Source organism: Aedes albopictus, chromosome 3 (assembly GCF_035046485.1).
Source record: "Aedes albopictus strain Foshan chromosome 3, AalbF5, whole genome shotgun sequence".
NCBI lineage: Eukaryota > Metazoa > Arthropoda > Insecta > Diptera > Culicidae > Aedes > Aedes albopictus.
Window position 1 is genome coordinate 45,326,965 of NC_085138.1, and position 9,273 is coordinate 45,336,237.

Consider the following 9,273-nt stretch of genomic DNA (forward strand, 5'->3'; position numbering starts at 1 on the left):
CGAGAGACTGCCGTAGAAGCCGAAATGGATGGAACAGTAGCAGTCAACGCGGAACCCGATTGATCTAAGGTGCCGGCCAGAGTGGACGCGTCACGCGGCGCGACGCGGTGCAATGCGGCATTTGACAGGTCGCGCGTCGACGCGCGGCAGAACTCCGTTCATTGGAATACAAGGAAAACAATCATAACATGCCAGAGTGCGCGCGGAACGATGCGAAGCGGAAAGCGTTTAGCCGCGCGACGCACGACAAAACAGTGCATGCACTGAAAGGCGGCTTGCAGTAATGACAAGCACAAAAATGTTTTTAAATTTACCATGGCAAAAAATGATCATCGACCCACCAACGCTTCTTGTGTGCGTTTTGTTCCTTCTCACATCAACCGGTTCGATAGCCGAGTGGTAGCGTGCGAGCCTGGTGATGTCAAGGTTCTTGGTTCGAATCCGGTTGCCAACAGAGACTTTTTTAATTTGAAAATTGAGTCCATGGTAAAATTGAAAACATAATTCTGTTGAATTGAAACGAAAATCAGTCTGCACAAATTTAGTGGCGTTGTATATTTAAATTGACCCTCAGAATAGTAATTTTCACCGCAAGCCGCCGTTCAGTGTGCACTGTTTTTGATGCGGAAGTCACGCGGTTCGCGCGGAGAATTTTGTATTTTTGTGTGGATTTCGTCCGTTTTTACCAAACCATGACGTTAATTTTACGAAATTGTTTTTCAAATGTATTCAAATGTGAATATAAAAAATATTAACATGAATAATACCACATGTTTATTATACGGTGGCGTCTCGTAACCTCACTTTTCACCTATTATGCGAAACAAAATCAGTAATTTCTTCAAATTTATGACTAAAGACTTAACGGAAATAATCGAAATCTCTGTCATTCTACACCCATTACAAGCAGAGCTTTCACATTAGTGTAGAGTTGTGATGAAATATGTAAGTACTGCATAAACTGAGTTAATATATTTGAGCGTGCATGCTATAAGTGTGTCAGTACCGAACATGACGACAAACGTATACGGCAGCACTGCAACGAGGCTGAAAGTGTGGTGTGAAGCAAGTAACACGGCAGTTGAGAGACGAGCGAGCAAGCGACCAGACGTATACGGAGGTGCGCGTGTGAAATAGTCGGAGATAAGAGGCAGAAGAGATTTCGGTGAGACGACTGCACGGATTCTACAAATTGGCACAGCCGGTACAAAAAAAGGTAAGATTTTCTTTATTTTGAGATGTCGTCAAGATGGTGAGATATATATTGCGATACGGAAGTGAGAAAAAGGAAATTTTGGAGCCCAAAACTGGCTCTGAGAAGCGAATGCAAAATTTTCAAAATGGCGGTATGTGTATAGAAAGATGATTTGGAATTCGATGCATCGGAGTGGTACAGGCATGTGAGTAGAAAACGCCAAACAAAATGGCGGGTCTGAGTTTAAGTGATCGGAGGAAAAAAAAAACAGCAAGCAATGGCGCTCCCGCCCAAGTTTAATAACATTAAATGTACGAAATTGGAAATATTACGAAGTGGATCAAAGCAAACAGAAGTGGATTTGAAAGAAGTGGACCGAAACAAATACTAGAAGTGGATTTTAGTGATGTGGACCAAATCAAACTGGTAAAACGAGGTAAACGACAAAGAAAATACGAAGTGGATCAAATAAAATATTCGAAGTGGATCAAAACAAAGAAAAATCTGCAGTGGAAAGAAACGATGTGGATCGAAACAAGCCGACAAAATGAAGTACATTTTGCTTCAAACGAAACAACATCTGTCGTAAAAAAAAATATCCTAACAGATTGTCTTTTCTACATGAAAATTTCAGATGAATGACGAAGCTGGACGTTGGTCAATCGCACCATTCAATGATGCAGTGGATGCTCAAGACCTACGAAGGGAATGGGAGGAGTGGCACAGATCATTCGAGCTCATGATTGAGATGAGGAAAGTTCAATCACAGCATGAGAAGTTGGTGACAATGTTGTGTTACGGTGGCAGAGGTTTGCAACGCATTTTCCATAATTTGAAACCCGTTCCGGAGGAAATCGTCCCAGAACCAGTCCGAGTACCTTTGATGCCGCCAGAGTATCCCGAGTATGACAATGCGATCAAAAGGCTTGAAAAGTTTTTCATTGGAAAGAGAAATGATCGCATTGAACTCGAAGTTTTCCGATCGCTGAAACAAGCAGGGGATGAATCGTTCAACAAGTTTGTGCTTCGCTTGCGTACACAAGCGGGCCGCTGCGAATTCGGAGAACGCGAGGAAATGGAAATTCTGCATCAGATCACAATGGGAGCTCGAGATGAGCGTGTCCGAGATAAAGGTCTGGAGAGTGTAATGGATTTGGACGATTTGACAAGCTACGCGATCAACCGCGAAATTTTAGTACAGCAGAGGGAGAAAACGAAACCATTCAGGCAGGAAGCAGTCGCTGTGGTGAAGCAAGAGTGGCCTCGCAGACCAGGAACCTTCAATCGCAACCAAGACAGTTCAAGGTTCAACAAAGCGCAGGAAAGGATTCGTCGACCAGCAGACCGCTATGTCGCGAAATTTATCAAACAGGCGGAAGTAAATCGTAGGAGTAGTGAGTGTGATCGATGTGGGTCGTGGAAGCACGGCGCTAATTATCCTCGATGCCCAGCCCTTGGATCACGCTGCCACCAGTGCGGTACTACGGGACATTTCTCACGAAAGTGTCGAAAAGTTCGCGCGGGACCACGTAGACCTGCTTGGAACCAACCAGCACTGGAGACGAACGCGGTGCCGGGTACGGATGATTGGGACGAGGAAATGCCACGCCGTCCAAAGCCGGAAGACATTGCGAAGGTAGAATAAGTTTCAATACCATTTTCATACGTTAATTACTTCTTGTTTTCCAAGTCTTGAATTTATTAATAAAATGGCCTATAAGGCAAAATAAAAGTAAATGCAAATGCAAAAGTAGATACGATGATCAATTTTTTTCATTGTTTGGCAGGTGAACAAAATTTGTTCCGAGCTCGAGGATGGACTAATCACATGCAAGGTTGATAAACTTCCGGTTCAGTTCCTGATAGATTCGGGATCGGCAATTAATGCGGTTACTGAGGAGGTTTGGAAGAGCCTTGTTGAGGCTGAAGCAAAGATGTACAACATTAAGCACAAAAGTGAACGTAACTTCACAGCATATGCCAGCAGCAAGTCCTTGTGTGTATTAGCTACCTTCGAAGCCAACATTTCGGTAAATCCGTCAAAACCACACAGTTATGTCGAATTTTTCGTGATCAAAGGAGCGACCAAGTCTTTGTTGAGTAAGAGGACCTCCGAAGACCTTCGCTTGCTGAAAGTTGGACTAGATGTCGATCACATTGAAGCCGCGACGGAGTCTGACGTTAAGCCATTCCCAAAGTTTCCGAATGTACAAATCAAACTGTCTATTGACAAGAGTGTAACCCCGAGGCGTATATCTTACTTGAGGGTCCCAGCGGCAATGGAAAAGAGGGTCGACGATACAATTCTGGAAATGCTGCGTACAGATGTCATAGAGAAGGTAGATGGACCACCGGAATGGATTTCTCCAATGGTGGTTGTGCCAAAAGGCAAGAACGATGTGCGCCTTTGTATCAACATGAAATATCCAAACGAGGCTATTCAACGAGAGCACTACCCGCTCCCAGTTATTGATACTTTTTTAAATAAGCTGAGAGGATCGAAGTTCTTTTCAAGGCTAGATATAACTTCGGCGTTTCACCATATCGAACTACATCCTGAGTCAAGGGGAGTGACTACGTTCATGACAGCAAGAGGATTGATGCGATTCAAGAGGTTGCTACATACGATACCAATTTGGTTGGACTTTCTTTTTATTTTTTATTATTTTCTGTTCAAGGTTGATGTTTGGTATAACATGTGCACCAGAAATCTTCCAGCGAGTGATGACCGAGATGCTGGCTGGGATAGAGGGAGTCATTGTGTACATCGACGATGTTGTAGTATCCGGAAGAACTGTAGAAGAGCACGACGAGCGATTGCAAAAAGTTCTGTCCGTCTTGAACAGTAACAATGCTTTGCTCAACAAAAGCAAATGTGTATTCCGAGTAGACGAAATTGAAATACTGGGTTTCAAAGTAAGCGCAAAAGGTATCAGCCCCTCGGATGAAAAGATTCTGGCCATCACGAACTTCCGGAAGCCGGAAACAAAGGAGGAAGCCCGCAGCTTTCTAGGGCTGATAAACTTTGTGGGTCACTTCTTTCCTCGTTTGTCGACAAGAACCGAACCCTTGCGGCAGTTCATTCGAGGCGAGGTGGTGTCATTTGGGGAAGAGCAAGAGAAAGCTTTCAATGACCTACGGGATGAGTTGTCCAGCAGCGTGCGAAGACTAGGATTTTTCGATCCCGAAGATGCAACCGAACTCTATGTCGACGCTTCTCCGGTCGGACTTGGAGCAGTCCTGGTCCAAAGGGATACAATGGGACTAGTCCGAATTAAAGTGTCTCGAGTAAACCAAAGTGGAGAATCCTTGTCGTTTTGACAGGTCTCCTGCTCGATTGGAACTATGGGGATGACACTAGATCGACTGTTCCAATTTTGACGTTTCTCCTCTTTGTTTTATCCAGGCTCGTTAGTCCGAATTATCAGCTTCGCTTCAAAAGGGCTAACTGCTGCTGAGAGAAGCTACCCGCAAACCCAGCGTGAGGCTCTTGCCGTAGTATGGGCCGTCGAAAAATTTTACTTCTACCTGTTTGGATTGCACTTCACGATATTCACGGATCACAAAACCCTGGAGTACATTTTTGGCGGCAAACACCAAACAGGGCGCCGTGCTTGCTCGAGGGCTGAAAGTTGGGCCCTACGTTTGCAACCCTACGATTTCGAAATGAAATATCTTCCTGGAGTCGCTAATATCTCAGACATCCTATCACGTCTCATCACACAGGAAGATCCAGCATTCGATGACAGTACAGATCATTTTTTGTTTGCCGTGGGGGAAGGCCCAACGGCAATTTCCTTGGCCGAAATCAAGCGCGAGACTGGAAAGGACGAAACTCTTACGGCTGTCATCAAAGCACTGGAAACTGGAGAATGGCCAGTTGAATTGTATCGCTATCAGGCGTTTCAAAGAGAACTAGGAACCGTTGAAGGGATAGTGATTCGAGATGAAAGAATTGTCCTCCCACTCAAACTCAGAGCAAGAGCACTGGAAATCGCTCACCGGGGCCATCCAGGAGTGGTTTCTATGCGTCGAAATCTCAGGGAAAGAGTGTGGTGGCCTTGTATGGACAATGATGTCACAAACAAAATTCAGCAATGTCACGGATGCGCAGTAGTTAGCAGACAAAATCCACCCGAACCGATGATTCGGACGGAAATGCCGGAACGGGCCTGGCAGCAACTCGGAATCGATTTTTTCTCGGCCAAAGAGTTTGCAACATTCCTAGTGATTGTTGACTACTTCAGCCGATTTCTTAAAGTTATCGAGATGAAAGGAACAACAGCATCAAAAACAATCGACGCGCTCGAGACTGTATTCAACGAACAAACCTACCCCGAAGCGATTCGTAGCGATAATGGTCCGCCATTCACGAGTGAGGAATTTACTGGCTACTGTACGAGAAAGAACATCAGGCTTATTCACACCATCCCTTATTGGCCACAGATGAACGGTTTGGTAGAGCGCCAAAATCAAGGGATTTTGAGGGCGCTGCGTATTGCCAAAGCAACAGGTGCAAACTGGCGGAGTGCTGTTCAAGAATATGTATACATGTACAACACCACTCCACACTCTGTCACGGAAAAAGCACCGATGGAGTTACTAACAGGTCGTCCGGTAAAAGATCTGCTCCCGTCCTTGAATACAGAACCAGGATCGCGTCGTGATGAGGGAGTACGCGACGCCGATGCAATGAAGAAGCTGAAAGGCAAACTGTATGCGGACGAACAACGACATGCGAAACCATCAGATATAGAGGTAGGGGATTCAGTCATGCTCAAGAATTACGATTCCGGCAAGGTGGAACCAAAATTTCAATTGGAACGTTTCACAGTCGTGGAGCGAACTGGCAGTTCCGTGGTTGTTGAGAGTGCAGATGGTGTGCGCTACCGCAGATGTGTAACACATCTGAAGAAATGGCCTGAGCCGTCGGAAGGACCCTCGGCGGCACCGATACCAGAGAGATTGGAGCCTGAGGTGTCAAAGCCGATGGACATAAAAGTAACAAAGACGACAAAAGTGAAGCGGAATACTGAAGCTGAACTAAGGGAATCCTCATCTAAGCGTCCGTCTAGAGTGATCAAAATGCCAGCTAGATTCAACTCGTAAGCATCTTCATGTTCAAAGCGTAATTTTCAAGTACATATTTACATACGAATAAAGCTGAACTTTTCAATAATAGGTTTGTCCAATAAATATTTACAAATCCGTGATGCTGAGGTGATATCCCTTACAAACTGTTATCTTGCACCATTTCAATTTGACCGCGATACTTACGCACTTTTTTTTTCATACACTTTAAATATCTCCACAGGGGCAAAGAAATCGGTGATGATCGTCTTGGTGGGTGCTGGAACTCCGAATGGTACTAAATTCATGATCGGTGTAATTCGATGAAAGCGGGAGACATGGGAGAGGCAGCCTTTGAGGTGCGCTGTGGTGGCACTGCGGGATTCACCATTCACAGCATTATATTTTCCTTCCTTCGTGCTTGCCGGCAGATTTCCACCCATTTCGCCAACACACAGAGCCGCTCCTGTAAATCCGAATCCAGGTGGGAATGTACCTAGCATATCGATGTCCCAACAGCCGAAACATCCAGCTTAATGTTGATTCTTCGTTCTCCAAATCAGTTTTTTTTTTTCTTTAAATAAATTTCTCCTCAGTTGAAAATGATACAACCGGTACACCGGTACGACGTCTCGCAAGCAGACAAAAGAAAATGAAAAGCAAAAAAATACCGAAAAAATACAGGATAAAGATGAAGACGGGGTTTTGACAGCTGCGGATGATATTTTTCAAAACAGGTAGTGAACCGTTGTTTACTTTCAAGCAAGAGACCCATGCAGCACAATATTTTGATCCGAATAGTGTTGCACTCAAAATTCAAAATACACATTTTCAAAAATAAATGTGGAAAATGAGTAATTTGTAAGTCTTTTTTTTCTCATTTTATTTTGTTCGGACAAGGAGAAGGATGTAGAGTTGTGATGAAATATGTAAGTACTGCATAAACTGAGTTAATATATTTGAGCGTGCATGCTATAAGTGTGTCAGTACCGAACATGACGACAAACGTATACGGCAGCACTGCAACGAGGCTGAAAGTGTGGTGTGAAGCAAGTAACACGGCAGTTGAGAGACGAGCGAGCAAGCGACCAGACGTATACGGAGGTGCGCGTGTGAAATAGTCGGAGATAAGAGGCAGAAGAGATTTCGGTGAGACGACTGCACGGATTCTACAATTAGCACTACCCATGTTTCATGCACAAAAAGGGTTGATACCCTCTCGTTTATTTTACTATCTCAAAGTATTCTACTAGGGTGTAAGCTTAAAAAATAGTTTCAAAATAAAAATACACTATTTTTGAGTTAACAAACATGTTCCATTGCCTTGCTGTTTAAAAATAAATCAAGGGGCGCCATTTTTTACGTATACAACCCTGTGGTAACTCTGACTACAAGCTCACTTGTTCATAAAATTTCAAAATTTGTACCTGTAGGACGGGTAGATTTGAGGTTAGGGAATCACCATTGTCCCAAATGTATATCTCTTCTGAATCATCTGAAGTAAATAGCATTTGAGGGTAAATTTAGATAAATGATTTATTTTTAATTTAAGGTTGAGCACAATAATCACATATCTCTTGGAAATTTTTCATCAGATAACATGTATTGTGTTTCCAGTTCAAAACCGAATTAGCGACATTTTTTCTTTTACTTCCGCTGCTTTTGTCTTGCGTTATACACTATGTCGGAAGTGGGGCGCTGTATAGAATACCAGGTGTACAATACAGCGCCCCACTTCCGACATTGTGTTTAACGCAAGGCAAAAGCAGCGCAAGTAAAAGAAAAAATGTCGCTAATTCGGTTTTGAACTGGAAACATAATACTCATGTGCAAAGGTGACGGAAATTGTGAAAACTTTTCAGTTTACTTTACGAACAGACGCGTTGCACCGCGTTCACTCTGGCTATCAAGCCGCGTTGGAAACCGCGTCAAAAACGCGCCGCACCGCGTCGCGCCGCGTGACGCGTCCACTCTGGCCGCAGCCTAACACTCCTTATCAAGGCGTTCTACAGTGTGTAGGACGACGCGCGCTCGGAACGGTTGGAAGGGCTCAGCAAGAGCTAGCTAATAGTACATGAATATTTGCTGCGGAAGTCAGAGACATTACAACGCCGTCAAATCGCTAACAAATGCGATCTGTTGAGTCCGTCAGAAAATGAGATAAGATGCTCGTATGAGAAGGGAGTTGCTGCATTTCTTCCTCGGTGTTTAACATGCAACCACTTTTAGAGAAAATCAGTCGCAAAACAAACATTTTTCGTTGAAGAAAAGGAGATGTGGTAATTTAGCAGACCGCTGAGTAGGCGGTGTGTTTAGAAACATCATTAGTAATAGAACTGTCAAGAGAGAAACACCACACCATTCATTCATTCCATGTATTCATTCCATTCATTCATTGCATGCTTTCATTCCATTCATTCATTCCATGCATTCATTCCATTTATTCATTCCATGCATTCATTCCATTCATTCATTCCATGCATTCATTCCATTCATTCATTCCATGCATTCATTCCATTCATTCATTCCATGCATTCATTCCATTCATTCATTCCATGCATTCATTCCATTCATTCATTCTATGCATTCATTCCATGCATTCATTCCATTCATTCATTCCACGCATTCATTCCACTCATTCATTCCATGCATTCATTCCATGCATTCATTCCATTCATTCATTCCATGCATTCATTCCATTCATTCATTCCATGCATTCATTCCATTCATTCATTCCATGCATTCATTCCATTCATTCATTCCATGCATTCATTCCATTCATTCATTCCATGCATTCATTCCATTCATTCATTCCATGCATTCATTCCATTCATTCATTCCATGCATTCATTCCATTCATTCATTCCATGCATTCATTCCATTCATTCATTCCATGCATTCATTCCATTCATTCATTCCATGCATTCATTCCATTCATTCATTCCATGCATTCATTCCATTCATTCATTCCATGCATTCATTCCATTCATTCATTCCATGCATTCATT